We start from the raw sequence: 27406 nt of genomic DNA, 5'->3' as shown, positions 1-27406 counted from the left end.
TTTATAGTGAATTCAGTAATCACCTCCCTTTTAAAAAGTATGTGACACTGTAGCAGAATTTCCACCCTGGAGTGTCCATTTGGCGAATCTAGGGACCTTCCCTCAGAAAGTAGACCCTGGGCCTAGTTATCAAATCCATAGGGCCTTGACCACAATAAGTTGCTCGTTTGAAAACAAATAGAAAAAAAAACCTTTCCATCTCTGATGGATTTATAAAAACTAATTTTTACCCAGTTTCATAAATGACCAGTGTCCAATTAATTTTTTGTGTTACAAAATTTTCCTTAGATTTATTGTTTTCTTTGGATCTTCTACAAATCACCTCTACATTCTTTACCTCAGATCTTTAGGGTGGGTGTTTTGAGTGTCAGGATAACTTCTGTGAGGAGTTTATTTAGAATCTGTGTGCATGCTACAGCTCATTTGTGTGCTGCTAATATGTTTTGTAAGTGCATTTCATAAAAACTTCCTCACCTTGCTCAGGATAAATCCTGAGTGCCAGGATGCATATGTTGGACATAAATGGGTGAGAGACTGAATATTCTATTAACTTGTTTCTGCAAGTCAGCAGAATTACTTCTAACTACATCCAACATACAGAACTATGTACGGGCATGGAAACTTTCATCAAATACCTTTTCTGTTCATGAAAGCTGCTAGACCGAGTACGTTGACAGAACCGCATAGCATTCAACTTATGACATGGGTGTTAAGTGGTGGTGGCATTGGAGGGCTGTTGGGGGAGGCCAGCATAGAGGGAGAAATTCCTTCTTTGGGTCTTTTTTTCCAATACCTATCATGAAAAACCTACTCCATTCCATTAAGTAGTAGCTCAACTCTTCACAAGTATTTTTATGAGGCTTAAGAATAAGTCATCTCTGGTAGGGTGGTGTTTGTGCATGGAGTGTCAAACTCATTTGGTCCTCTAGGCTGCATCTGGACCGTGGGTCTTCTCATGGGCTGGATGACCTACCTCTGGCAGCAGAATGGGTGGTGGCATTAACCCCTGCATACTGACTGGGCTGAGATGGTGGCTTAGGTACTAATCTCCGTGGCTGCCTAAGCCACCGTGTCAGTACAAGGGTTAACATCACCACTACTCACATTGTCACTCCTGAAAGGCATTCCCAGTGAGGATCAGGATCTGAGGATTGAGGGAATTAGCACCCAGGGAGTTATTGTTCTCACCAATGCTCACTGATGCAGAACTAGACTCTCAACTTGGAAATTTGGTGATGGATTGAGTGACGTCAACTCTCTGGATGCTGGCCCTGCCAACAGAAATTCTGGCCATGTGTCTGGATGTGGAGGTGGGTCTTTAGGACCACAAGTAGCCCCATGGGCCAGATGACACCTCCACAGGCTGGATCCAACCTATGGGCCATATGTTTGACACCCCTGGTTTGACACCCATCTTTAGTGAGCAGGGAGTGAACTCTGATTTGCCTTTTCCTTCTCCATGCATGAGGAGTATTTAGGGAGATGACAGAATATCTGTTTGTGAGACAGACATAAGAGCGTGCCTTGGGAGATTGGGCCCTGTGGTTTGAAAGCAACCACTAGCTTGGGAAATACTTGTCAAACTATTCTAAACTTTCTGGTGGTTGTTCCCAGCATTTGAGCTCATTGCCCTCAAAGATAAACTTTGAGAGGATAGATTGTGCTGACTAAGGCATAGTTCTGCAGGAAGCTATGCACAGACAGACTTCTATGACTGTGGAGAGCCTCCCGGCCTTCAAGCTGACTGTAACCAAAGTGTATTTTATGTCACTGATTGTCATTACCCAAATGGAGAGAGGAAATAACAGGCATAGAAAATGAAAACTGAATTGAAATGTTAACATTTTTGTTATGTTTGATATTTAGAAGCATTATGTTTAACATGAGATATGGTTTACAAAACAATCTTTTATAGTTACATTTGCTCTATGTTTATCATTCCTGTCCAGCTTCCACTTGGCATGCATCTAAATTAAAGGAACCACTGGCAGTGGTAAGACTGAAAAGATCCCTTGTTGAAAAAAGTCAGTGAAGGATGTAAACAAATTGTATCTTATTTAGTTACAGAAGTGTTATACTGTTAACCAATAGAGAGAAATTAAAAAAAAAGGAAAATTTGGCCTAAATATCAAGAACATTTTTTTGGTAGTGAGATACATTATTAGGCTGTTGAATGGGCTCCCAAGTTGGGTCAGAAACATTACTGTTTAAGACTTTTATACCTAAAGAGAGAAAACATTAGAATGTCTGTTCTAGGTAGGGGACCATATTATTTTTAAGCAAATCCGGGGCACTTCCCCCCCACCCAGCTGATCCCTGCCCCAAACAGAAGAAGCAGTGCCCAGCTCAGCCCCCCACCCACTCCAGCCACTGCTCAGGAGGAGCTGGGCCTGGCAGTGTGGGCAGGGTGGTGTCAATCCAGGACTTTTGTTTCCATTTTCACCAACTGGCTGGGAGGACCTACAAAATCTGGCACTCATAGCTAAGCTGGGATGTACAGGCACCTTAGTTCTAGGGAACCTTTTTCCACCGGTGCCAGAGAGATGAGAGACTAAATCGTTTTGTTCATCTTTAGTTTCTATGGGTCTTTACCTTATGACCAGAGACAACCTGGGTAGGCTGAGGGGCCTGGGGCAAATCAACCCGTGCATATACAAGTCCGCCCTCAGACGTAAGGAATCTGGCAGCTGATTTGGTGGGGGGAGGGTGCTGAGCAGCTGGATGTGAAGCCGGTGGCAGTGTGGAGTCACCGTGGTCGCTCCACCTGGCTCTGTGGGGCCCCCCAAAGAATGGGGCCCAGGGCGGTCGCCACGATTCACTCCCCCCTGCTTATGATGATAGCACTGAAATAGTGATGTCTGCTAAAAGGACTGTCACATTGATTTTTAGGTTCACAACGTGTGTGTATGTGTGCACTCTATTAATAAAAGCATAGTAGGAGTGTTTGCCTTACTTAAGTTCCTTTGAAACACCTTTTCCCTTTGGCAGTATTTGTAACTCAAACCTTGTAGTGCTATATTAATGCCTAATCATTCTGAAGGTGGAAGTGACTAATAGGTGGGGAGTTTACTTTTCAGTGTTTAATGCTATTTGCTTCCTTTCTGCTGTTTGAAGCACCATGAATAATGAAATAAGTTTTTCTAAAGCCTGCAATGCACATGGCTCTTATACCAGTATCAGTGTGAGAGTAAGGGTGTGATTTTCACATTGATATTATTAAAGCAGTACAGCCCTGTGGTGTTGCTGCAGCTTTACTGGTCTAAAGCAGTAATATAACTGATTCCTGAAAAGCTTGTGGTTGTGTGTCAATGTCCTGAACTATTTTAACCTCACCTGAGAAAGACAAAACATGCAGGATAGTGAGGAAAAGCCTGGCATGGCAGTCTGAGAGAGAGGAAGGGAGGATGCTTTCTTTGGGAGGAAGAAGTAGACAAGGAGAATAGGAGTGATGGAGCAAAGAGGAAGAGAAGATGAAACATCAAACTCAGTAGGGGTGAAAGCAATCCAACAATTTTCAAGCCTTGATTCCAAATTTATTGAAGAGCTGGACCAAAGGGAAGTCCCAAAGGAGACAGAGGGCCTTTTGAGTGTGCTGTATTACTCTCTTGTGGGTAAAGAATGCTACATGGACCTTGAACAGTATTATTCCCCAATGTGGGGGCAACATTAAAGGAGTCTGCCCCGAGGTTTAGGTCTGTGGTGTTGGAAGCTGAGATGAAGAACCACAAGGGTGTGATCTAGGAGATTTAGCCTATCAGAAAGCTATACACTCAGTGTAAGAACCTTTTGACTGGTAACAAATTGCATCTGCAGTGAGGGATATGTCATGGTAATGATCTGTTCCTAAACCGATATACTACACTGCTTTAACAGTCTCTTATAGCTGTTAACCCCAGTGCTTCTTCCTTTGCCATTTAATATTGTGTCAAATCCTTGCAACGTGGCTTTCTGGTGTTAAACGTTGTTTTAGTAGTGTTTACGGGATCATGTTAAATTAGTGCAAAATCACACTCAATTGGCATTATGCATGGACAAAGAGATTTTTTTCTGGGGTTTAAAAATGAATGGGAAATGACCTTACAATCTTAGTTTTCCTTTGTAATTCTCTCCATTTTTGGCAGAAGTTTTCCACGCTGGAGTTCAGAGTGGGGGTGTTTTGCTGTTGCATTTGTTTTATTATTTTTCAGTTAAAAGGAGAAGGTAATTAGGAACAGTCAGCACAGATTAACCCTGGGCAAGTCACGTCTAACCAACCTGATTGCCTTCTGTGATGCGTAGGGATCTTTGTAAATTGTGCCAGAAGTGCCCAGCACTGCAGAAGCTCCTTTAATGTTTTTCATTTTGCCCCCTGCCTCCCCCCTCACCTCTGATTGGCAGAGGGGCCCTGTTGGCTGGGTTATTTGCTGCTGATCACTGGGGAAGCAAAAACTGTGGTTTTAAGTATGCCATGGTTTTCACTTTCCTGGTGATCAGCAGCAAATGGCCCAGCTGGCGGGGCCCTGCGACCAATTGGGCAGGGGGGACAAGCAGTGACGTTAGCAAAGCTTTTGATACTGTTTCCCACAGCATTCTTGCAAGCAAGCTAGGAAAATATGGGTTGGATGAAAGGACTGTAAGGTGGTTAGACAACTGGCTGGATTGTCAGGCTGAAACAGTACTAATGGCTCAGTGTCTAGTTGGCAGCTGGTACCAAGCGGAGTTCTGTAGGGGTTTGTCCTGCAGCCAGCTTTGCTCAATATCTTCATCAGCGACCTGGAAAATAGGATGGAGTGCACTCTCAGCAAGTTTGCAGATGACACCAAGCTGAGGGGAGTACTAGATACATTGGAGGGCTCAGATTAGGAGCTAGGATTCACAGGGCTAGGATTCAGAGAGACTTTGACAAATTGGAGGATTGGACCAGAAGAAATCTCATGAGGTTCAACAAGGACATGTGCAAAGTCCTGTACCTAGGATGGAAAAATCCTATACACTGGTACAGGTTTGAGACTGACTGGCTAAGTAGCAGCTCGGCAGAAAAGGACCCGGGGGTTACAATGGACAATAAGATGAATATGACAACCGTGTCTTTGTTGCAAAGAAGGCTAACAGCATATTGGGCTGCATTAGTGGTAGTGCTGCCAGCAGATCAAGGGAAGTGATCATTTCCCTCTATTCTGCACTGGTGGGGCTACATCTGGAATATTGTGTTCAATTTTGAGCCCTCTGATACAGAAAGGTTGTTGACAAACTGGAGAGTCCAGTGGAAGGCGACAAAAATGGTAAGGGTCTGGGGCACATGACTTAGGAGGAGAGGCTGAGGGAGCTGGGCTTATTTAGTCTGGAGCAGAGAAGCCTGAGAGAGGATTTAATAGCAACCTTCAGATACTTGAAGGCTGGTTTCAAAGAGGATGGAAATGGACTGTTCTCAGTGGTGGCAGATGACAAATCAAGGAGCAATGGTTTCAAGTTGCAGCAAGGGAAGTTTAGGTTGGATATTAGGAAATACTCTCACTAGGAGTACAGCAAAGCACTGGAGCAGGTTACCTAGAGAGGTTGTGGAATCTCCATCCTTGGAGCTTTCTAAGACCCAGCTAGACAAAGGCTTTGGCTGGAATGAGCTATTTGGGGATGGATGGTTCTGCTTTGAGCAGGGGGTTGGACTAGGTGACCTCCTGAGGTCTCTCCCAATCCTAATTTTCTATGATTTTGTGATTCTAAAACTATTATGTTTTTCTTGGCATTCACTTATCTCAAAACCTGCTCCATTTAATGCTTTGTGTTGAAAATGTAACTGTGCGAGTAAGGAACAATTGCTCATCTTATTTGGAGTCAAGAAGTTTTTTTGTAATACTGTAGCTGACGTGATGAAGGTTTGAAAATGGTGTGCTAAACATACCTAGCATGTTTGTTTCCCTGCTAGGTCAAGGCCAATGCACAGAGTATTATTTATATGAATTTGAGAGAGCTTGAGGAAAATTCCATCAGCCTAAATGCTATGTTTGCCTTGCTACAAGAGGAGACCTTTACCAGCAACCTGCCCAGAAAGGCTTCACCTAAAAATAAAACTAAAATTCTAGCCTATAGGATTGCAGAGAAAACCTTCCAAGAATGAGTAAAGTGATGAAGTGTCTTACTGCTAATCTTGGAGATGCATGGCTCCATTGCCTGTGCTGTGTCCCAGAGCTTTGCCAATTAAGATGTGGAATTAAGACTGTCTTGGTCTTATCAAGAGTGATGGGAGCAGTGAAGCGGTCAGAAATCCTGGACGGTTTCAGGACAGCAGTGTCACTATTGCATAAGGTGCTGGAGTTACTCACTGAGTAAAGAGGACCAAAAATGCAAGCTCAAGGAAGGATAGATTTAATTGAGCTCCTGTCCAGATACCTTTTCCCAATTGCCAGAAATATCTTCTGTGATGGGTTAGAAGGAATGATTTCTCTCTCAGGATTATGAAGAGTTAGAAATTCATTAGCTTTCTACTAGTCAAGCTTGAGACTGACATCAGAGATGAAGTCTGCTGGCTGGGTGAAGGGACAACATTCTGAAAGAAATCCCAGCATCCCAACTTCAGAGGCAGCGGTTAGGAGGTAGGGTTTGTCACCAGGTTGACATTCCCATTTTCCACAATCCCTTACATTAAAAGTTCACACTTTGAGGCAGGAAGGAAAAATGGCATTTATTCAGGAAAGTGGACCATGGAGGGATTATTTGGGTGGAAAATTATTTGGGTAAGAGAGATTTTTGGAACAAATGGTATTGAAGAATGGGGAGATGATGCTTGGTGGACCGTTGTTGGGAAGAGAGTGTCTACCCTGTGTGTAAAATGCAGAATACACACACATGGAACCACATGTGCACAAACACAGAGAATCACAACACACCCAGAACAGACACATGAATGTGAATAGGATGGTATTGAATACAGACAAGTGCAGGGTACTGCACTTGGGCAGGAAGAACCAGCAGCATACCTATAGGCTGAGGAACTCCCTTCTTGAAAGCACACTGGCAGAAAGAGATCTGGAGTCATTATCAATTCTAAAATGAACTTGGGCCGCCAATGTGAGGCTAACCGCAAAGCTAACCGCACCTTGTCAAGTATCCACAGATGCATCATGAGTAGGTCTAAGGAGGCGATCCTCTCTCTCTATGTGACACTGGTCAGGCCACAGCTGGAGTACTGTGTTCAGTTCTGGGCGCCGCACTTCAGGATGGACGTGGACAGCACGGAGAGAGTCCAGAGGAGGGCCACTCGCATGATCGGGGGCAGCAGGGCAAGCCCTATAAGGAAAGGCTAAGAGACCTGAACCTGTTCAGCCTCCACAAGAGAAGGCTGAGAGGAGATCTAGTGGCCGTCTATAAACTTACCAGGGGGGACCAGAGGGGAATGAGTGAGAGACCCTGTTCCCCTGAGCACCTCCCAGAATAACAAGGAATAATGGCCACAAGTTGATTGAGAGTAGGTTCAGGCTAGATGTCAGGAGGAACTACTTCACAGTCAGGGCAGCCAGGATCTGGAATCAGCTTCCAAGGGAAGTGGTGCTAGCTCTTACCTTAGGGGTCTTTGAAAGGAGGCTTGATAACTACCTAGCTTATGAGCTTAACTTAGTAGCGGTCATATGAGCCCAGTGTTCATTCCTGCTTAGGGCAGGGGGTTGGACTTGATGATCTGCTCAGGTCCCCTCCGACCCTACATCTATGAATTCCATGCACGCACATATTCAGAACGAGACACGTGTGCACAGAGAACCAGATGCATGGGCACACAGAGGCAGGCTGCTGGGCCACCAGGCATAGTCTGACCCAACAATGCCCTGAGCCCCTGTGGTTCCCCGGAGCCAGCCCCCAGGCTGCAGCACGACCAGCTGAGGTCCCGGCCCCGAGCCTGCCGATCGGCCTAACCACCCACCCACTCCACACGGCCCTAAGCTGGCAGGACTATTCAGGACATCTAAACCATTATCCCCAGAGAGGCTGGGAGAGCACATGATGGCGCATCCCCACCACAGTCGCTCTACCCTGGTGCCAAGGCAGCGGCCAAAGGGGAGCATCAAGGAGTGTTTTCCCTCAGGAAAGCAAACCACACTGGCTCTGGACTGACAGCGCTGGCTATGCGTTACACCCCACTGGGTCCAGGGCACTGATCTGGGGTCAGGCCAGCACAGCAGGGGAGGAGAGAGCTGGGCTGGAGCCGGGGGAGTCTGTCCTTGTACCCTGAAGGGACTGAGGCAGTAAGCCAGAGCCTCCTCGGGGCATGACCCCCCACCCCAGACCCTGGCCCTGGGGAACAAATCCCACCCTCACTCTAAGCTGCAAGGCACAGAGGAGCAGGGGACTTGCAGGATGGCAGTGGCAGAGCTGAGGCCACTGGTTTGGGGTCCCAGTAGGAGACTGGAACAACCCCAGGCTGCATCATCCCATGAGCAGCAGCCATGTGGCTCTGCCCAGCATCTCTGAGAGGTCAGGCTTGTTCCTTCCAAAGATGATGTCCAGAGGCCAAATCACCTCAAATCAAGCTCCCAGCACTCCCTGGTTCTCTGGAGGGGCTGGATCTGGATCTCTGGAGTGCCCAAGCTGCTCAAAACCTTGAAGCAATGCCCCTGCCCCAGCCTCACAGCTGTGAGCCCAGAGGCTCTGTGACCAGAGCTGACCAAATAAGCTCAGGAATAAGGTTTCTGGGCTCTGGGCACTTGCAGCAGGCAGGCTGCAAACAGCTGTGCCGGGCTCCAGCGTCAGGTCTGTACTGGCGCATGCATGCACACCTCGGAGCGGACGGTGGGGGAGGGGCCTTAGGCACCGCAACCCTGGCCTCTCCCCCGCTGCTGGGACAGAGCTGATGACAGCTCTGGAGCCTGGTGCAGCTGTTTGTAGCCAGCCTGGATTCTGGGCAGTGGCAGCAAGCAGTAGGCGGGTTGCAAACAGCTGCGCTGGGCTCCACAGCTCCTGCATCAGCACCATGCTGGCGGTGACTGCACACACACCTCAGAGCGGACAGCGGGGATAGGGCCTGGTCCTGAGGCAGTGCAGCCCTGCCGCTATCTGCTTCAAGGTGCATGCGCAGTTACCTCTATCATGGAGCTGATGCTGGAGCTGTGGAGCCTGGTGCAGCTGTTTGTAGCCTGCCCACTGCTTGCTGTCACTGCCCAGAGCCCAGGCTGGCTACAAACAGTTGCACTGGGCTCCAGAGCCGTCATCAGCTCTGTGCTGGCAGCAGGGGAGGGGCCGGGGTTGCGCTGCTTCAGGCCCCTCCACCACCATCTGCTCCAAGGTGCATGTGCACACGCTTGTACAGAGCTGATGCCAGAGCCCAGCACAGCTGTCCTGGGGAAAAAGGAGCATCCAGAGAATTACAGATCAGTCAGCCTTACTTCAGTCCCTGAAAAAGTCGTGGAGCAGGTCCTCAAGGAATCCCTTTTTAAGCACTTGGAAGAGAAAACGGTGATTAGAAACAGTCAGCATGGATTCACCAGGGGCAAATCATGCCTGACCAACCTGATTGCCTTCTGTGACAAGGTGACTGGTTCTGTGGAAGCGGGGAGACCAGTGGATGTGGTGTACCTTGTCTTCCACAACATTCTCACAGGCAAGTGAGAAGTACGGGGTGGATGAATAGACTGTAAGGTGGGTAGAAAACTGGCTGGAGCATTGGGCTCAGAGGGTAGTAATCAATGGCTTGATGTGTAGTTGGCAGCCGGTATCAAGCGAGTGCCCCAGAGATTGGTTCCTGGGGCCAGTTTTGTTAAATGTCTTCATCAATGACCTGGAGGATGGCATAGAGTGCACCCTCAGCAAATTTGCAGATGACCCCAAGCTGGAGAGAGTAGTAGATATGCTGGAGGGTAGGGCTAGGATTCAGAGAGACCTAGACAAATTGTAGGATTGGGGCAAAAGAAATCTCATGGGATTCAACAAACACAAATGCAAAGTCCTGCACTTAGGACAGAACAATCCCATGCACCAGTACAGGCTGGGGGCTGACTGGCTGGGCAGCACCTCTGCAGAAAAAGACCTGTGGGTTACAGTGGACAAGAAGCTGAATGTGAGCCAGCAGTGTGTCTTTTTTGCCAAGAAGGCTAACAGCCTACTGGGCTGCATTGGTAGGAATGTTGCCTGCAGATCAAGGGAAGTGATTATTCCACTGTATTTGGCACTGGTGAGGCCACATCTGGAGTACTGTGTTCAGTTTTGGGCTTCCCAGTACAGAATGGTTGTGGACCAATTGGAGAGAGTCCAGCAGAGAGCAGTGAAAATGGTTCATGGGCTGGAGGACATGACTTCTGAGGAGAAGCTGAGGGAACTGGGTTTATTTAGTTTGCAGAAGAGAAGAGCGAAGGTTGATTTGATAGCAGCCTTTATCTAACTGAAACGGGGTTCCAAAGAGGATTGAGCTGGATTGTTTTTAGCGGTGGTACATGATAGGACAAGGAGCAGTGGTCTCAAGTTACAGCAAGGGAAGTTTAGGTTAGATATTTGGAAGAATTTTCTCACTATGAGGGTAGTAAAACACTGGAGCAGGTTACCCAGAGAGGTGATGGGATCTCCATCCTTGTCGGTTTTTAAGGCCTGGCTCAACAGAGTTTTGGCTGGGATGATCTAGTTGGGGATGGTCCTGCTCTGAGCTGGGGGTTGAACTAGATGTGACCTCCTGAGGTCCCTTCCAACCCTAATTTTCTATGATTCTAAGTTGTGCTGAGTGATACTATAGGAGAGAATTGGGAGGAGGAAGTAAGAACAGAAACAGGCAGAAACTAAAATTTTTAGGGCTTTGAAAGTGAGGGCATGAAACTCTGTTTTGCTGCGGTTAAAGCCAAACCACTGAAAGGATTTGAAGTGTGGGAAAGTAGGAGATGACGGTGTGGATTTGTTTAAATCAAAGTGCCTTAAGTCACAATCTAGAGTGATATGCAGGAAGCCTTGATTAAAACATTGATTTTAATCTTGTTTTCTTAAAAAAGGTCTTTGGCTGGTGTAATTTAGTACTGCTTTTTGCTAACCAGGAGAATACAGCACATCTGTACCCATTTATTTACGTAATTATAGAGCCTAACATACATTTATTCTGTCTTTACTATTACATATGTTTGTTATGTTACAAAATAGTGAATGAAGGTTTCCCTCCTGAGTAGCTGTAGGTTCTCATAATTATATATTTAATTTTAAATAAAGTTATTTTAAAAAAGACTGGGGAATTTAAATAAAAATTAGTTGAAAAATATCTGATATTTTTAATCATGGTTTTTTATCTATCCAGGGAGATTGCATGTGGAATAGCAGGACAGAGGCATGATTTACAGCATTGTTTGATATGAGAGAGAGAGTTGAGATGGAGGATGAAGAGGAAAGGCTATGTTAATAATGGACCAAGAAGACAGGGCACTTGAAAGGGGTTTGACAGCTGGGATAGAATGAGTTTGGGTGAAACTGTGTTCCAAGAAGCACTAGGTATACTAATACCAATCCTGTGGCAGCTTCCTTTGTGCTGCTATTGTTAGTTGTACTCTTTTAATACGTAGGGGGCTGCAGTTGGGGGACTAGGAGTCCATCACTTTGTACTAACAGAACAAAAGTAGTCTCTGGCTTGAAGAGATCCCCTTCTCACTATTTCCTCCCCAGTTTATAGCTTGTCCTTGGAGCACTGGTGGATCCCATCTACTTTTCTGGATGGAAATTCAGGCCTGGGATCCTAGAGATGCAGGTAATGTTTCTGGCTCTGCTGTAGCTGCCATTGGGTAGCCACGGGTAAACCACTCCACTTCAGTTTTCCTATCTGAACAGTGAGGATGACTGTGCTTACTTACCTTTAAATTATGACTAGTGACCAATGATGAGAGCTGTATGAGCGCTAGGTCTCAGCAGCAGCACAGAGAATTTATGCAGCAGCAATGACAATGAACTTGCCTTAGGACAGGGGTGAGCAATTATTATGGGCACAGGGCCACTTACTGAGTTTTGGCAAGCCATTGAGGGCCCCATGATAGGCAGCCAGGGGCAGATAAATATTAATTTTCTAAATTTTTTAGGGGCCCCGCGGACTGGATAGAATGGCCTGGTGGGCTGCATCCGGCCCCTGGGCCGCATTTTGCCCACCCCTGCCTTAGGATCATGTGCTCCTTGACAGATCCTTAGAACATGGGATACCGGCAAAGCCAGGGGGACAAATCGTGATTTGGAGGATTCTCTGAAGAGGGTCCTTTGAAAAATCAGGAGAGGGGTAAGAGGATCTTCAAGACTTAAACTCACTGAGCCAAAACACTGCAGCTTTACCTTTTTCATGCAAGTACTGCTTTTTTCACACCACACTTTCTTGGCTCAGACACCCCTTCTCATTTAGTGATAGGATGATGTAGGGGGAAGGTCCCTGACCCTGCCTGAAGCTGTAGATATAAGCAGTTCTTCTGTATACTGGGCAGCACTGTCCTGTTTATGCAGGGGTCAGATATGGTTTGACATCACATAAAGGACTTGTTGAAACAGAACACTGATGCCATTATTTCACTAAGTCTCCCTAAATTAAAAGAACGCTGTCTTTTCTACGGGACTGTGCATTAAAAAAAATATGTGTCTTAACCTGTGACATTAATAACGCCTTTGATTGTGAAAGCAGAAAAATATCAAGTGCTCAAACTGCATGTTGCCCCAGTGCTAAATGTAAGCGGTGAAGAAGTAGAATTGCTTTCACTTTCTGACTGTGCACAAGCCCACCGCTGTCAGGTTTGAATTGCAAACAGTGCAAGGGGAATGACATGCGTTTGCAGCAGGCTCATCTGCAATTGGAAACATGTTTGCATATACTAGCAGATAAAATGCTGACCACAACATTCTCTTCCTTTTGGATAAGGATGGTCAGCATTCTGTGTTTCGCTCCACTCTTCCCAGCCGGCTGGAAAATCTTAACCCTTGGAGGTCTTTTCCTCAAAATACTTTATTTTGACAGACAAGGTTCTTTGGGTAGATGTGATATCTTTTATTACACCAACTAAACAGTTGGAAAAATTGTTCTTTGCAAGCTTTTGGACACAAACACCCTCCTTCAGGCATATAGAGAGTCTTTTTATTATTTCTTTTTAGCTTTTAACCATTGAACACTACTGCTACTAAAGGCTACATTGTCAGGTAAAATGTCCAAGTCTGAAAATGTTTTACTTGCTATTATTGTGAATAACTTCTTAGATAAACTATAATTGAGAGAAATTAGGGGAATCGCATCTATTTTTTCCTCAGTTTGCTTCATGCATTTGCAAGCACTCTGTATATAGTGAGTTTCCGCTGTTATCTTGTTAATCTCTTTCACAAAATGGTATTTTCCAAAATAGGAAAGCATGCTTGTAAAACCACACAAACATGGGAGGTGGGGGAAAGCTATCTATTTATAACTTGCTTAGAAATGGACTATATTTTTAAGATGACATTATCCCTTTAATAGGAAACAACCCCCTGGGACTATTTTTGTTACTGAATTTTCCAAAAAAAAAAAGTTGTCTTCAGTTGAATAGCAGGCACCTAGTGATATTCCTGGTACTGGCTATTAGGGCTGTGCAAAGCTTCAGTCCCTGATTCAGTTTGGTGGAGATTCAGCCCAATTCAGTGGCTGAATCTCTAAATCCGAATCAAAGCAAGAGACCCTTTAATGTCTCTCAGTCAATTCAGATAGATTTGGAAAGATTTGGTGATTTGGATATAGACACAGCTTTAATTGTTTTTTCTACATACCTCAAGGTACCAGGTGGCTCGTGGATGCTGCATTGGTGGGGCAGATGGAGCGTCCTACAGGAGCGTGGGGGGGTCCCCAGAGCACTTGGCAGCAGACCTGGAAGTGGACCAGAAGTACTTCCAGACCACTTCCAAGTTTTCCGCTGAACACGCAGGGGCCCCTTCATGCTCCTGTGGGACGCTTCATGAGCCTCAGCATCGCAGCATTCACGAGCCGCACTGGTACCTTGAGGTATGTAGAAAAAACATTTAAAACTGTGTCTATGGCCTAACTGCTAATTCTCCAAATCAGCATCAACTCTTCAGATTTGGATTCAGCAGATTCGGTCCCCGATTCGGGCTGAATCTGAATCTGAATCGAATACAACCCGTTTCGCACACCTCTACTGGCTATGGTCTGGTTGGCTTCCATAATGTTGCATAACCAAAAGTGAATCATATCGGCTTCCACAGCCTTACACATGCTGAGGAAAAGGAGCTCGTTATTTGGCAAACAGGAGACAAACTAGAAAGAAATCTTTTTTTTTGTTTTAGTTTCTTTCTCTCTCTTTGTAAAACGAACAGAGTGGCATGGAGGTGGGGGTGGAGGAGTTAGTATGGGGAAAGTCAACACAGTTGGTTTGCATGAACTAAACAAGTCTTTCCTGTGGAGGTCTTGCTGACCACAGGGAAGCTCCTGACGCACAGGAATTACAGGGCAGACACCGGATGAAGATTTTCACTGAGGAAGCACCTGAAGTTTTCAGTAGTCTAAAGTGAGCAACAGAAGGGTCAGTCTGGCCCTGTCGTGACACCAGGTAGACAAGGTTCTTTGGGTAAACCTGATACCTTTTATTAGACCAATTAAGAATGTATCCAACTATTTTAGTTGGTCCAATAAAAGATATTGAATTCATCCAAAGAACCTTGGCTGCCTATGTCCTTAGACCAACATGGCTACGACCTACACCCATGACACTAGGGGTAGCTTCATCAGTGTCCCTCTCTCTGAGGGGTTTGGGTTTCATCTCTCAGCTCCAAGAAAGAGTCCCTCAGGTATCCAGGTTGTAGCCGTATTGGTCTAGAGGCAAAAGGAATCAAAACTCATGGAAGAGGTGGTATCTTTTATTAGATCCACTAGATATTTGCAAACAAACTATTTTATTTATTTAATAATAACAAAATAATTTGTTTGCAAATATCTAGTTGGTCTAATAAAAAATATCACCTCTTCCACGAGTTTTGATTCCTCCCTGACTGAGAGTATTGTTTCCTTCAGTGTTTCTTAACAGATCAATCTACTCCTAAAATCTGTACTGCCTGTAAAGATTGTTCCCTGCTCCCCACGATCTTCTTGTCTGTCCTTTGGCCTCCTTCTCTTAAATGCACTGCCACAGTTTCCACCCTGCTTCCACCCCAGCCATGTCTTTGTTAGATGGTGCAATAAGTTCAGCTGACGCCTCCTCCTCCCCCCATCAGTTCCACATTAAAGAGCTGAGACTTTGCAAGAGGAGGCCTGGTTCGTGGCTATATTTAAAAGCCAGCACTTTGTTACGATAAAACCGTTGTCAGCCAAAACTCAATGTTTTCTCAGACGCTTTCACATTAAACCACAAAAAGAGAATGAAACTGTGTGGCTAGTTCTTTTAGTAGTACAGCTGGCTCTAAAAACCCCCCCAGTGGATTCTTTATGATGCTGCTAAGAATGCTACTTTGCAGCAGAAAAGTTGGTTAGGGCTGCCTTAGTTCTTTACCAGTATCAGCATGCAGCAAGCAAATTATCCTTTGCTCCTGGCCACTAGAGGCTGGAAAGCACTTCATGGATATGTCTGTAGCCTTATATCTCCATTGAAGTAATGAGATGCCATCACCCTCCAATTAAATGACAGGAAGCAGAGGCACTGATGGGTCCAGTGGTTCACTCAGCAGCATCAAAAGTCCATGGCAGAAGGTGGCTGCTGGTCCCCTCTGCTTGAATCAGTAGGTAAAATTGCTTGCTTTTTTTTTTGCTTCAGACACAAAATGAGGAATCAACTTGATGACCTTTCATTAGGGGTTGAAAATAGATGCTTTCCTAGCATTGATCATATGAGTCCAAAGCATCCATTAAAAGCAAAGAAAAAGAACTTTATTTAACTTTGAAACAGGGCTTGAGTAACAGCAAGAAGCAGAGGCACAGTCCTAATGTGGCAATGTCCCCCTTGGTTATTAGGACAGGAACTCTCGCTTATCCAGTAGTGGGTTGTACATAGGAGAAGAAATCCACTGGCTCCAGGTTGTACAGGATCCCAAATATCATAGATCTGGGTTTACTGAGCAAAGGCATCCATAGCAATTTTTCTGCCCTGGACAAAATCCTCCTGGAGAGCAGAGATGCGGTGGGGTCAGTCTTGCTTGTCCCAGGGACACAAAGGCTAGGGACAGACATTACACACAAAGTGGTTTAAGTGATCCGAAACTGGTTTAAACCTGTAACAGAACATAAGTGCAGTCCACATAAACCAGTTTCAAAATGGCCAAAACCAGTTTGAGATAAACCTGGTTGAATGTAGTATTAGGCTTAATTGATTAAGGTCAAACCAGTTACGGAACTTCTGTCCTAGACCCCTTCTTGGTTTAAGTTAAATCAGAGTCCTCCAGGATCCCAGCATGCTCTGCAGCCCAGGGCTGTGCTGTGCTGTTTGCTTCAGGGAAGCAGGGCTGGCTGCACCCCTGTGCTCTCTAGCTGGAGCAGGGGCAAGGGCATGGCCAGATGCCGCTCCCCCTAAGGCAAAGGGTGCAGGGAAGAGGTTTAGTTCCCCCTCTGTCCCCTGTCTCACTAGCATGGCTGGGGTCTGCCAGGCAGGGGCGCAGCAGCCCCTGTCAGGTGTTTCGCCCCACTCACCACTCGAGTGGCAGGGGCTGTGGCCAGCCCCCGCAGCAGCATGAAGCAAACAGAGTTGGGGGGGCGTTAATTCCCCCCTCTGTCCCCTGTACCACTGGCACAGACCTGAGCTGGATTCTGCCTCTTTGGGGTGCAGGAGCCCATGTCAGTGTCTGCCCCCCGACACTGCTCCAGCAGCAGGGGAGGGGGCATGGCCAGGGGCCAGCCAGCATGGCCCCCTGAGGTCCATCCCCTTTCCCTCTGGGACACTGAAGCCAGGATCTGCCAGCCCTGGCTGCTGCCTTCTCCGCTTGCATCTGGCCAGGCAGCCTCCAGCTGGGGTTCCCCAGGGGTAGAAGGGACAGAGGGGGAAATAAACCTCCTCCCTGCCTCCTTCACCTTAGGAGCCATGCTGGCTGGCATCTGGCCATGCCCCCGGCAGAAGGGTGGGGGGACCCTGATATGGGCTGCTCCACCCCGGCCAGGCAGACCCCAGCTTGGGTTCCTGCTGGTGGGACAGGGGATGGAGGGGGAATTAAACCTTCCTCCGTCTCTGTTGGCTTCATGCTGCTGCCAGGGCTGGCCATGCCTCCTTCCACTCTAGCGGCAGGCAGGGGTGGAAAATACCTGGCAGGGGCTGCTTCCCCCTCCAGGAACACCCCGGATGGGGTCCCTGCAGGCCAGGGTGGAGATTTAAAGCTCCCACCAGTAATAGTCTCTTGGGGCCTGGCCACGCTTCCCCCTCAGCCCAACTTCCCTGCAGCAGAGGGCTCACTCTATCGCCCCCTGGCTTTTGGCCTGAGCCACTGCAGGTATGTGGCTGAATTTCCAGAATCAAAAGTGAATGTCTGTTCACTTGCAAATCAGTTCGGTCTACGCAGGTTAGACTAATCTGCAAAGATTGAATCAGTTCAGGTTTAGGGTTTTGAATGTCCGTACGTAGCCAAAGTGCAGCAAGGTCCGCCTGCCCTTGGTTGCTGCTGCTGCTTTTACAGCAGTGGTGCTATGTTCCTACACCTGACTCCTGCTGTTATCACTAAACCCCCAGGGAGCTGTCAATATGGCACCTGGGGCTGGTGCCCTGCTTGCCTACCCCTAGTTATGCTACTGTAACTGTGAACCTCTGGGTTTCAGTACCCTAACCAAACTTCTCATCTACATCTGCTGTCATGAATCTCCTCCCTTTTTATTTGTGGCAGTGCTCTAGGTGTTTTTTTTCTGGAAATCTATGGCTATGTAGGAAATGTTCACGCTGGTCTTTCCTGAAATGTGTACTCTCCTGTGTGACTGTTGAAAGGTGTGGGGCAAGTAGGTCTCACAGCCTGTTTGCTATGGGCTGGATCCGTTTCACCAAAACCACATGAAGAGCTGGCAGTGAAGGGGATCCTAGTTCTGGTATTTCTTTTCTTGCTGACTGTTTTTTGCCTGTTGAGCTTATTCTGCAGGCCAGTCGAGGAGAGCTGGGTAAACCATCCACTAGCCATTACTCTGATGCTTATTTGAGGGCAAATTCTTCAGTGATCCACTAATGTTCTTTCCCAGCTGAATGATGTTGGATCCTGAAGGATCCATGAGAAGATAGAAGCAGAAGACACCTATTGGATCATCCTGCTGTTCTCTGCTGCACATTTTCCATTGGTTTGACAAGTAGAGAATGTCCTAAGTGGTAAGCCTTCTACCAATCACCTGGAGGACTGTGTCCAGTTTTTTGCACTTCAAGAAAGATGAAGACAATGGGAAAGAGTTCAGCGGAGAATGGCAGATATGATTTAGAGCTCTAGGAAACACGACACATAAAGAAAAGGTTGGAAGACAATATGAGAAAAGATTGAAGGAGGTGAAATTTGACACTAGTTTTTCAATATATAAAGGCCAGTTACAAAGGGGATAGTAATAGTGCATGTCTGTGGTTGTAGAGACAGGAGAAAAAAGAAGGTTCTTCAATTGCAACAATAGAAACTTAGCTTAGATATTAAGAGGAACTTTCTCACTATGAGGATGACTAGGTACTGGAACTTAGATTTGCTAGGGAGTTGTGGAGTCTTCACCACCAGAAATTCTTAAATGCAGGTGAGACAAATGCTTGCATAAGATAGGTTTAGAGAAGGCCAGACCTGCCCCAGAGCAGGGGGTGTGGGCTAAGTGGCCTTCTGAAGTGTCTTGCAGCTTTATTTTCCTTTGGGTTCACAACATCATGCATCTTGTTCTCAGGGAGCCTAATTTTTTCTTCTTATAATGTTATCCCACAAATTGTAATTCTATTTCCAAAGAGCGTATGTCTGGAGTGGTTGACACGATTATTTGCTGTAGCAGGGGCTGGACCCAGTGACGGAAATCTCTTCCAGTCCTGTGTCCCTGGACTTTTCTACAACAGGAAATTCATTGCTTTAGTACTCCATTTAGCTTCACCAGTGCTGACTAGCATTTAACTGTAAGTGCAAATAAGGACGAACTGTGTTTGGCATCAGCTTACTTGGTTAAGGCCTGCTGGCAAAACTGCAGAACCTTGTTTGTACATTTGCATACTTATGGCTAAACTGTGTTTAGTGCTGGTGCAGCTAATCCTGAAATGATATATGTCTAAGGAATTTTCACGGCATGTTTGAAGGAAGGCCCTGACTTTCTGAATAGACGCATGGTATTTAAGCCAGACTGGAACAGGAACTCTGCTGTGGGGAAGTGGAGGCAATGTCCAGGTCCTGCTGAAGACAGTGTAAATATTATGAGATGTAGTGAGGAGGTTCTGGAGCTTAGGATGGCTATAGCATTTCTTTAAGCAATAGGCATGGAGGCTAATTAATACTGAGTTAAACCCTTAAAGTTAAATGAGAATAGATTTGAGTGGAAGCTACCCAGTTAGATCCTTGATGTCTCTACAGAAAGAGTTGCATTCAGGTGAAAAAGTACCGTTCTGAAAGTCAGATTTTCTTATCCTCCTGACAAATAATGCCATCAATTAGGAATCTGGAAGCATTTAAAAATGTCATTCATTTTTCATAGAGTTGCTTTGTTTACATTTCAGACCCCTCAACTTGGACCATAAGAATAGTCTGTTAGGCTGTCATGTACTAGCACAGCACTGCAAAGTGTGGGATACAATTATGGCTGGTAAGTATTTCTACTTTTCAGTTGAATAATGGAATGTTTCTGTCAGCCATGTTTTGTGCAGCTTACATTTTTCCTACATGAATCTAATCCAACATTAATCCTTTGGCTGCAGCTTTATGTGCTCAGTAAGATCATTGACCTTGTAGCTTCACTACTGGCAGGAGGGAAACCCTCTTGCTGATTTTGCTTCCTGCATAGGTCTTTTCCTGTAGTGGACTGCAATGGATATGATCCTGATCAGCTGCCTTATGTATTTGCTAGAGGCATGTTTTGACCAGTTGGAGGAAAGTGGAGAGAGATGTGAGTTGCTTTGTGTTATATGTTACTAGAGCCATGGTTTTGATCTATAAGAAGTGGAGGTGGAAAGGCTGATGCTTGGGGGTTACATAAATTAATAGCCTTGCTTAATTTCAGTTGTCAGTATTAAAGAAGAGCTCAGGTAGCCCTTGGCTGGGTGCATGATAGAGAACCTCAATAGAAAAGGAAATGGAGGGTTTTCTTCCTGGAAGCTTTCACCTGACTGACCGCACTAGAAGGACAGTATCGAAGCACACTACACTGACGCTGCTCTGTGCACACTCTGTTTCAAACTGGAAGTGGTGTAGCCACCTTAAGGAGAAGCAGTGGGCCAGATCAGTGGTTCTCAACCTTTTAGTGGTTCTCAATCCATTTTTAAAGTTTGTTGACCTATTTTTAAAGTTTGTTTGTGACTCTTTCATATATTCTTGAGACCCAGTTTTGGGTCGTGGCCCACAGTTTGAGAAATGCTGGGCTAGATGATTGGCCTTGCCTTACCAGAGAGATAATTAGCCCAGATCTAACACCGTGTAAATGCAGCCACACTGCTGCTGGTTTGGGGCGGGGGGGCACGCAGTGTGACACTGCCTGGCATGGTAAGTAAGCAGCATAGCTGTGCCCTTAACTAGATATTAACTGGCCACATAAAGGCAGATTCTGTCCACTAATATTTAATCTCTCCAGACCTAATCTGTTTTAACATCTTTTTCGTTATACTTGAGTGCCTTAGAAAACAGTATCAGCATAAGTTCCCCATGGAGACCAGGCTATTTTGCATTGACTGTTTACCTTTTGGAAGCAGGGAGGGTTTGTTAGGACTGTTCTTGCCCTTTCCTCCTTGTTCTTGGCATGGGTGGGGAGGGGCAGTGTGTGTGATATGGGTAGACTCTGTCAGGAGTGCATCTTGAAAAATGCCGGGTGCATTTTTTCTTTCCTCCATCCCTTTCCTCCAATCCTTTTCTCACAGAAGGATTTCAGTTTCACCCAATGTTTGCAAGCATTGTTTCATCTTCATTTTCTTAACTTGTTTTTTGAGCACAACATCTGACATACAAGAAGAAAAAAGGGGGAGGGAAGAGACCTTTTATTAAAGCGTGACACAATATTTGCTACTGATATTGGGTCTATTCCAGACCTTTTACCTAGCCACAACAACCCCTCTTACCTCATGTGAGCATAGGCTCACAACCCGACTTTGAACAATGGCTCACTCCCACCTACCACTGTCCTCATCCATTTTGTGCCCTAGAATGACTGGGAAAAGGGTCAGGATATTGAACTTCATGTTGTAGTGCTGACTTTGGAAACCTTTCCCCTTCACTGAGTACTGGTGTTTGCTAATGAGCGTCTGGAAAATGTGGAGCCAGCTCATTTTTGTGTAGTAGACACACAAATTCATTTCCTCCCCTTTTGGAAAAGGAAGGGAGGGCTCCACCTTTTTCTCTTAATGGACATCCACTCTGCCAAACAAAGGCTGAAAGAAGTGTAGGTCAGCCAGTCTATTAATAGTGGGGCTCCTCCACTCTACTAACTGCGGTGCAGCACTTTGTGTGTTATAGTGTGCATACAATTTGTAAAGCTTGCTCCAAACAAAAAGCAGCTGCAGCCTTATATTTTGGAAGGACTGGACTATGAGTCACAGCAGGCTGCTACAACAGAAATTGTTAGTGTTCATGCTGGAGGAAGGATGTGAGGGTAGGAGACTGAGACGTGGAAGAGGATGGAATGCAACTAATCTAAAACTGTGGTCAGCCTGATGGAAAGTACCTCCTCAGCGCGACCCGGAAAATCCACCAGCACGTTAAATTACAGTAAGAATCTAATGCAGGGAGGCCTTCCCAAAGAGCCTGCTGCCACAATGTGAATCAGTCATGTGCTGTCATCTTGAATATTGGTATCTGATCACCCTGTCTCAAAAACATGGCAAAGATAAAAGGGCAGTGAATAAATAAAAAACAGGATGCATCCATGTGAGGAGAAATGAGAAAGATTACAAAGGAGATTTCTGAAGGCTAACATGGCAGTTAGATGCTTTAGATGCCATTTAAGCTTTTGAAAAGCTTCCCCTCAGAGCAGACAAAGACAGCATGATAGCGGCACATAAAGTAACGAGCTGCAGAGAGAAAATAAATTGTTTGATTGATTTATTTATTTTTTTCCTGCTGCCCCTCCATCCTAGTGCAAGGGAGCTTCCAGTTCAACTAAATTAAAAGGCAATATATAACATGATTGGTCTTTTTATGTGGTATATAAGTAACCTGTGGCACTCGCTGTTACATGATATTGAGCAAAGTGTTTATCAGAGAATCTTAGGCATTTATTGAGATAATGTTCATGGCTTCAGTAAAACCTTGTATTTAGGATTAGGTGAGAAACCTTCCTGCATACTGTTATATTACGGGGAGGTTTTGTATCTGCTCTAAAGCACCTTTGCCAGCTGCTGTCCAAGACAGGATAGAAGGCTGCCTGGCTATTTCTGTGTTCCCTCACAATGGAAATATTCCTCTGAGTTGATGGATAAGTGTATTGAAAGGTGGATTGTAGGGGAAGCTTGGAATAGGAACTTGTTTGATGCCCGGCCTTCTTGGTTTCTTCCCTGTCTCATTCCAAATGACATGTGAATGGAGAGGCAGCTAGGGAGGCATAACATCTGGCACATTTGCAACTTGGCAGCTGTTCCCAGATGAGTTGGCCGGGCATTAAAGAACTGAGAAAACTGCCCCTGATTTAGCAAGGGGTAAATTTGTCACTTGGGGTGGGCTTACATTGCTCCTAGGGGCTGCATCATGTATTCACAGCTTTTCAGCATGACTTGTTTTAGATGAACCTGTTCCTGCATCCATGCCCTTTGTGGTGTGATATTTCCTCTCACACCACCCCTTCATAATTCAATACTAGAAAAAGTAATGTGATGTTAAGAATGATATTTAAACCCACAAGTAGGAGGAAAGAGAGAATTCCCATAGTGACCTTAACTCTGCCCCCTTAAGGGAGTATCAACCATACAAGTATCTTAAAGTATGTGATCCCATAACACTGGGCAGCAGGATGCACTTTTTGGCAAATGTTTATGTTACAAATCTTTGCTAAGTCTGTAGCAGTATAGAAATACTCCATGCCCTAATTATGCTAAACGATCACATTACACTGGCAAATGGACATAGGCCCAATTCCCAGAATGTTGTTCAATGAACCAGATCACCTGGGAATATTTCTTGTATGCATCTGTCAAGAAGATGATGCATTTAAAATACTTTTTCTCACAGACATTGTAACATAAAATTCTTCCCCTCCCTCCCCCAGGCATGAAACTGAAGTCACTTGTACAGTAAATTGAAAAAAATGGTATCCAGTCTCTAACACTGGCCTTCTCATGCTGATGGAGACACAAATTACATCACTTCTTTAGCATGCTGACCATTGATAGTTGTAGGGTGCCAGAATCTCCCTGCTCCCCACTGTTATTCAAAGAGTTTATTTTCAAATGCATCTGATTTTCCTGAGAAGACAGGACTGTGCCATGCTGAGAAGAGTGGAAACAGGTTTCCTTGACCTCTGTCAAAACTAATGGAATCTATGAATAATGATCTGACTTCTAGCACTTGCACATTAAGTCAGTTACTATAAAATAAGATGGTTGGATACTGGTGTGTGTAATTAAAATATCTGTAAATTGTGAAATAATATATTCTCTTTACTGTTCAAAAATTAAATGTTAATGTACTGTAAAACCTCTCTGTAGACTGTAACAATGACCCAGTGGAATAGCGAAAACAAGTTGCTTAGTAAATATGCCATGGTCTGCAGTTCTGGCTTTAAAATTCCAGCAGAATCCTGATTTGTTAACTTGCAATATGCACTGGGAAGCCCATCATTTTTTGTTGCTGAACTGTAGAATTAAAGGGGTAATAGAGGGTCTTCATTGTACCATATTTTGGGTGGAGGCTTGTTAGAATGGGATGGGAAGAATGCATTAAACTATGATATTTAAATCCTCAGGAAAGACAGAAAGAAAAGATGTTTGTGTGCTTTAACTGCTAGATTGACACTTGGGAGACCTGGATTTGATACCTCCCGCTTCCATTGGCTCTCAGTATGACTGTGGATAAGTCAAGTAGAGTCAAACCCCATTTCAACTTTATGTGCCTCAGTGTGTTTATGTAGCTATGTGGGAGGAATTTGGGACACTTAAGCAAAGCTTAGATTCTATTTGTGGCAGAGCAGAATCACCCAGGTATATGCCTAATGCAAGAAGAGAGGCCTGATCCTGTGCTCCTGGATCTGGCTACTCAGGACCACGTTATTTGGCCTGCAGGGCACCCTGTAGGTCCTGAAATATGGCAACAGGGGAGCAGCAATTAATGCTGCCTCCACTTTTCCATCACCAGATTTCTAGACCTCTGGGGAGTTGTGCAGGCTGGATGAACTACCCTGTAGGCCAGAGATTCAATCCTGAAAGTTGTGGCCCTTTCCCAGGGAGAGGGGGAGACCCAGATGCTATGCTCCCCTCACCCCAAGCAGATTTGAACGTGCATCTCCGACTTCCTTGCAAAATGTTCCAACGTCCAGGCCATGGCCTGGGCATTGCTCAGAATACCTCCTGTTGAAGCTGGATCACTGGGCAGTCAGGAAGGGCAGCCATGTGGGGCCAGGAGGAGAGAAAGCCAGAGGCAATATGGCTCAGCGTGATGGGCATTCTTGGGACTAAGGGTCCAGTGGTCCAGCACTTGTCCCCAGTGGCTTTTCTGCACTTTGCATCTAATATATGTTGGATAAAATGGATAAATAACTACAGGGTAGTTTTTGTCCCCCTTGGGGGTAGTTGCCAGGGCCTGAACCTGCTAGGTGGCTATATAAGTGCCACTTAGGCACATAAGGATGAAATAGACTTTGGCACTTGCTCTCTTTGTCCCTCAGTTCCCTCTTGTAAAAGCAGGGCAGTTATTTCCTTTGTCTATGTAGGCTGCTTAAAATGTAAATGAGCACTGTGTACTGTTTCTGGTGTAATGGCCAAACCCCATGAAATTAGGGCCCCATTGTGCTGGGTGCTAGCCAAACACTGCAGAAGACAAAGTGCTTGCCCACAGAACTTAAATCTGAAACAGGCTGCAGCAAGCAACCTGCGTAGGGGGGTGAGAGGACAAAGGTCAGTAACTGTAATACAATCACACAGTCACACAGACCAGCAACACCAACTCAGTGATTTGCAGTTATATGAGATTTCTTTTTTTAATAAACCTTAATATGGACATCTTTTATTTCCAGTTGTCTCAGCTAACGTGATTACATCTAACAGCTGATTTTTTGAGACAGTAATTTTATTTCAGATAAATGTTATTTTGCCACCTGAAGATGTTGCCTGTTCATTGAAATAAGTAAATTAATGTCATTCAAGGGCGGTACAAAGGTAACATTAAATCCTTGTGCTAGGTCAACGGAAGGGGAAATTTCCATAATGAAACAACCTTGGGCTTGACTGCTTGTTAGGTGAAGATGATTTCAGTTGCAGTGGTCCCAGTTTTAGACTGGTTTCTAAGGCTGCAAGCCAAAATTGTAAATGTTCCTGCTCTGTAAGTTACTGAGTGATGTGATATAGCTAAGGCTTAATGTGCCATAAACTTAAACATTAGAGTAGTAGGTAAGCCCCCCCACACAGGGGAAAGCTAAATTAGTTACAGAGCGAGGAAAATGATTTGCCCCAGAGATATGTTAAGGGCCAGTCATTGATTCTTCTCAGGTTGCTGGAGCCTGCATCCCACACCATCACTATTTTACTTAAGAAGTTATTTTGGGTTCTCTAATGCTCGCACAAGAAAATACTTGTCTTCAGGTTACTACTCTGAATCTAGTGAGGTATAAGAGTTGAGGCCTCCTTCCCATCTAGGTTTAAAAAGATTGTTTTTTTAATCAGAAGATAAACTCTCTTTATCTTTATCTGGGTAGTTTGCCTTAAGTCAGGAAGAAATAAATCTGTTGCCTGTAAATGATAGGTCAGCCAGCCTCACTGGCTGCTTTAGTAATTGTTTTCTTCTTCCTATTATCTCTCACATGACAAATGAGCATCCTCTTGTGGTGTTTCTCCATTTGCTGTTTCTTCATTGCTAGTCTCAAAGCTTGTTTTACCAATGCTAGTTGTCTTGTATACCCGCAGTTAGGAGCTTGGCTGACTCTGAAGATGAACAGGTCCTTCCGGTCTGTGTGATCTGGTAGGACCCACAACATGTGCTGGTTGTACTCACTGTAGTTTTAGTCTCTCTCATGTGAAATAAGAGTGTGTTGTGGCCTTTAGCAGGCAGTTGATTCAGGTTCTTAGGCCTGACTTTGCAGACATGTGAATAAAACTTATCTAATCCTTGTAAGTACTGGCTCCAGCTTCCATGTTTGAGACTTTGGGATCCTTTACACATAGAGTGTAAGCACGTGCGCTTGCAGCAGCTCAAATAGAAGCGGTGCAAATTTGAGCCAGGGCTTTTTGCCTCAGCCGATGTGCTCGGACATGCACTTCGTCGTGGAGCAAATTGTGCCACTTGGGGCAAAATAACCCTGTCTGGCTCCTCTGGGATCTGCAGCCAAGGGGAGCTAGAGCCTGGGGCCAGCACCTGTGCTGTCCCCAGCAGTATAAAAAGCTGCCCTGTCCTGGCCGCAGCAGTACAAAAACCTGCCCTGGCAAGTAGCTCAGGGCTACTCACTCTCCTGAGCTTCTGGGGCTCAGACACACACACACAGATACACACAGACACACACACACGAGAGAGCAATCAGTTGGGCAATGCTGTATTGGTATATTTACAATGTTAAAGCAATGTGGAAGCCTACCAGTGTCTCTACCATCATGATAAAATAAATTCTAAATACCTATATGTGTTGATGTATACTTTTGGTTTTCTTCACACATGATGGGTGTGTGATGGGGAGGATGTGGGGTTTGCAGGAAGGGGTGGGGGAAGGCAGGTAGGTGTGTGTGGAGGAATGTGGGTTGGTTTGTGGGTAGGTGTTTATGGGTAGGGCAATTTCGGGGGGGACTCTGGGTGTGGGGGACCTTGTGGGGGGGCTGCTCAGGTGGGGTGGAGTCCCTAGCCCCCACAGGGTTCAGCCCCCCCCCCAGCACATGGAGTGCCACCCCCACAGGGCCCCAGCTTCCCCCTGGAAGGCGACAGCCCCTATTCCCCCACAGGGCCCCAGCCCCCTTGCCCAGGGTCCCAGCTCCCCCTGGAGGGCCCCAGCCCTGGGCAAGAGGCACGTGCATGCTTGTCTGGACGTGCTCATGCAGGTAAAGGTGCAATGGGGTCTAATGCATGATCCACACAATCATCCTCCTGCCATACTACACATGCATGCAGGAAGCACAATTATGGGATCACACATTAGATTCCACTATGCCTTATCGCTGGAGAAAGGGGAGCCTGGGATCATGACCCTGGGCTCCCCTTGTACCAGCTCCCATGGCTGTGAGTCCATAGCTGGCAG

At 45.7% G+C, this 27406-nt stretch overlaps 1 protein-coding gene across 2 annotated transcripts in view; it reads left to right on the top strand.

Annotated features, from left to right (window-relative positions):
* TSPAN9 (tetraspanin 9) overlaps positions 1–27406 on the top strand; it is a 290042-nt gene that overhangs the window by 3345 nt on the left and 259291 nt on the right. Inside the window, exon 2 of one of the 2 annotated variants that reach the window (XM_090043918.1) lies at positions 19557–19642. The exons of the other annotated variant lie outside the window; for it this stretch is intronic. The gene's annotated coding sequence lies outside the window, so the exon portion shown is untranslated. The remainder of the gene's footprint in view (positions 1–19556; positions 19643–27406) is intronic. 2 annotated transcript variants of the gene reach the window in all.

Source organism: Crocodylus siamensis, chromosome 4 (assembly GCF_052110815.1).
Source record: "Crocodylus siamensis isolate JL-2025a chromosome 4, ASM5211081v1, whole genome shotgun sequence".
Taxonomy (NCBI): domain Eukaryota; kingdom Metazoa; phylum Chordata; order Crocodylia; family Crocodylidae; genus Crocodylus; species Crocodylus siamensis.
This window is presented reverse-complemented; position numbering and strand designations above follow the sequence as displayed.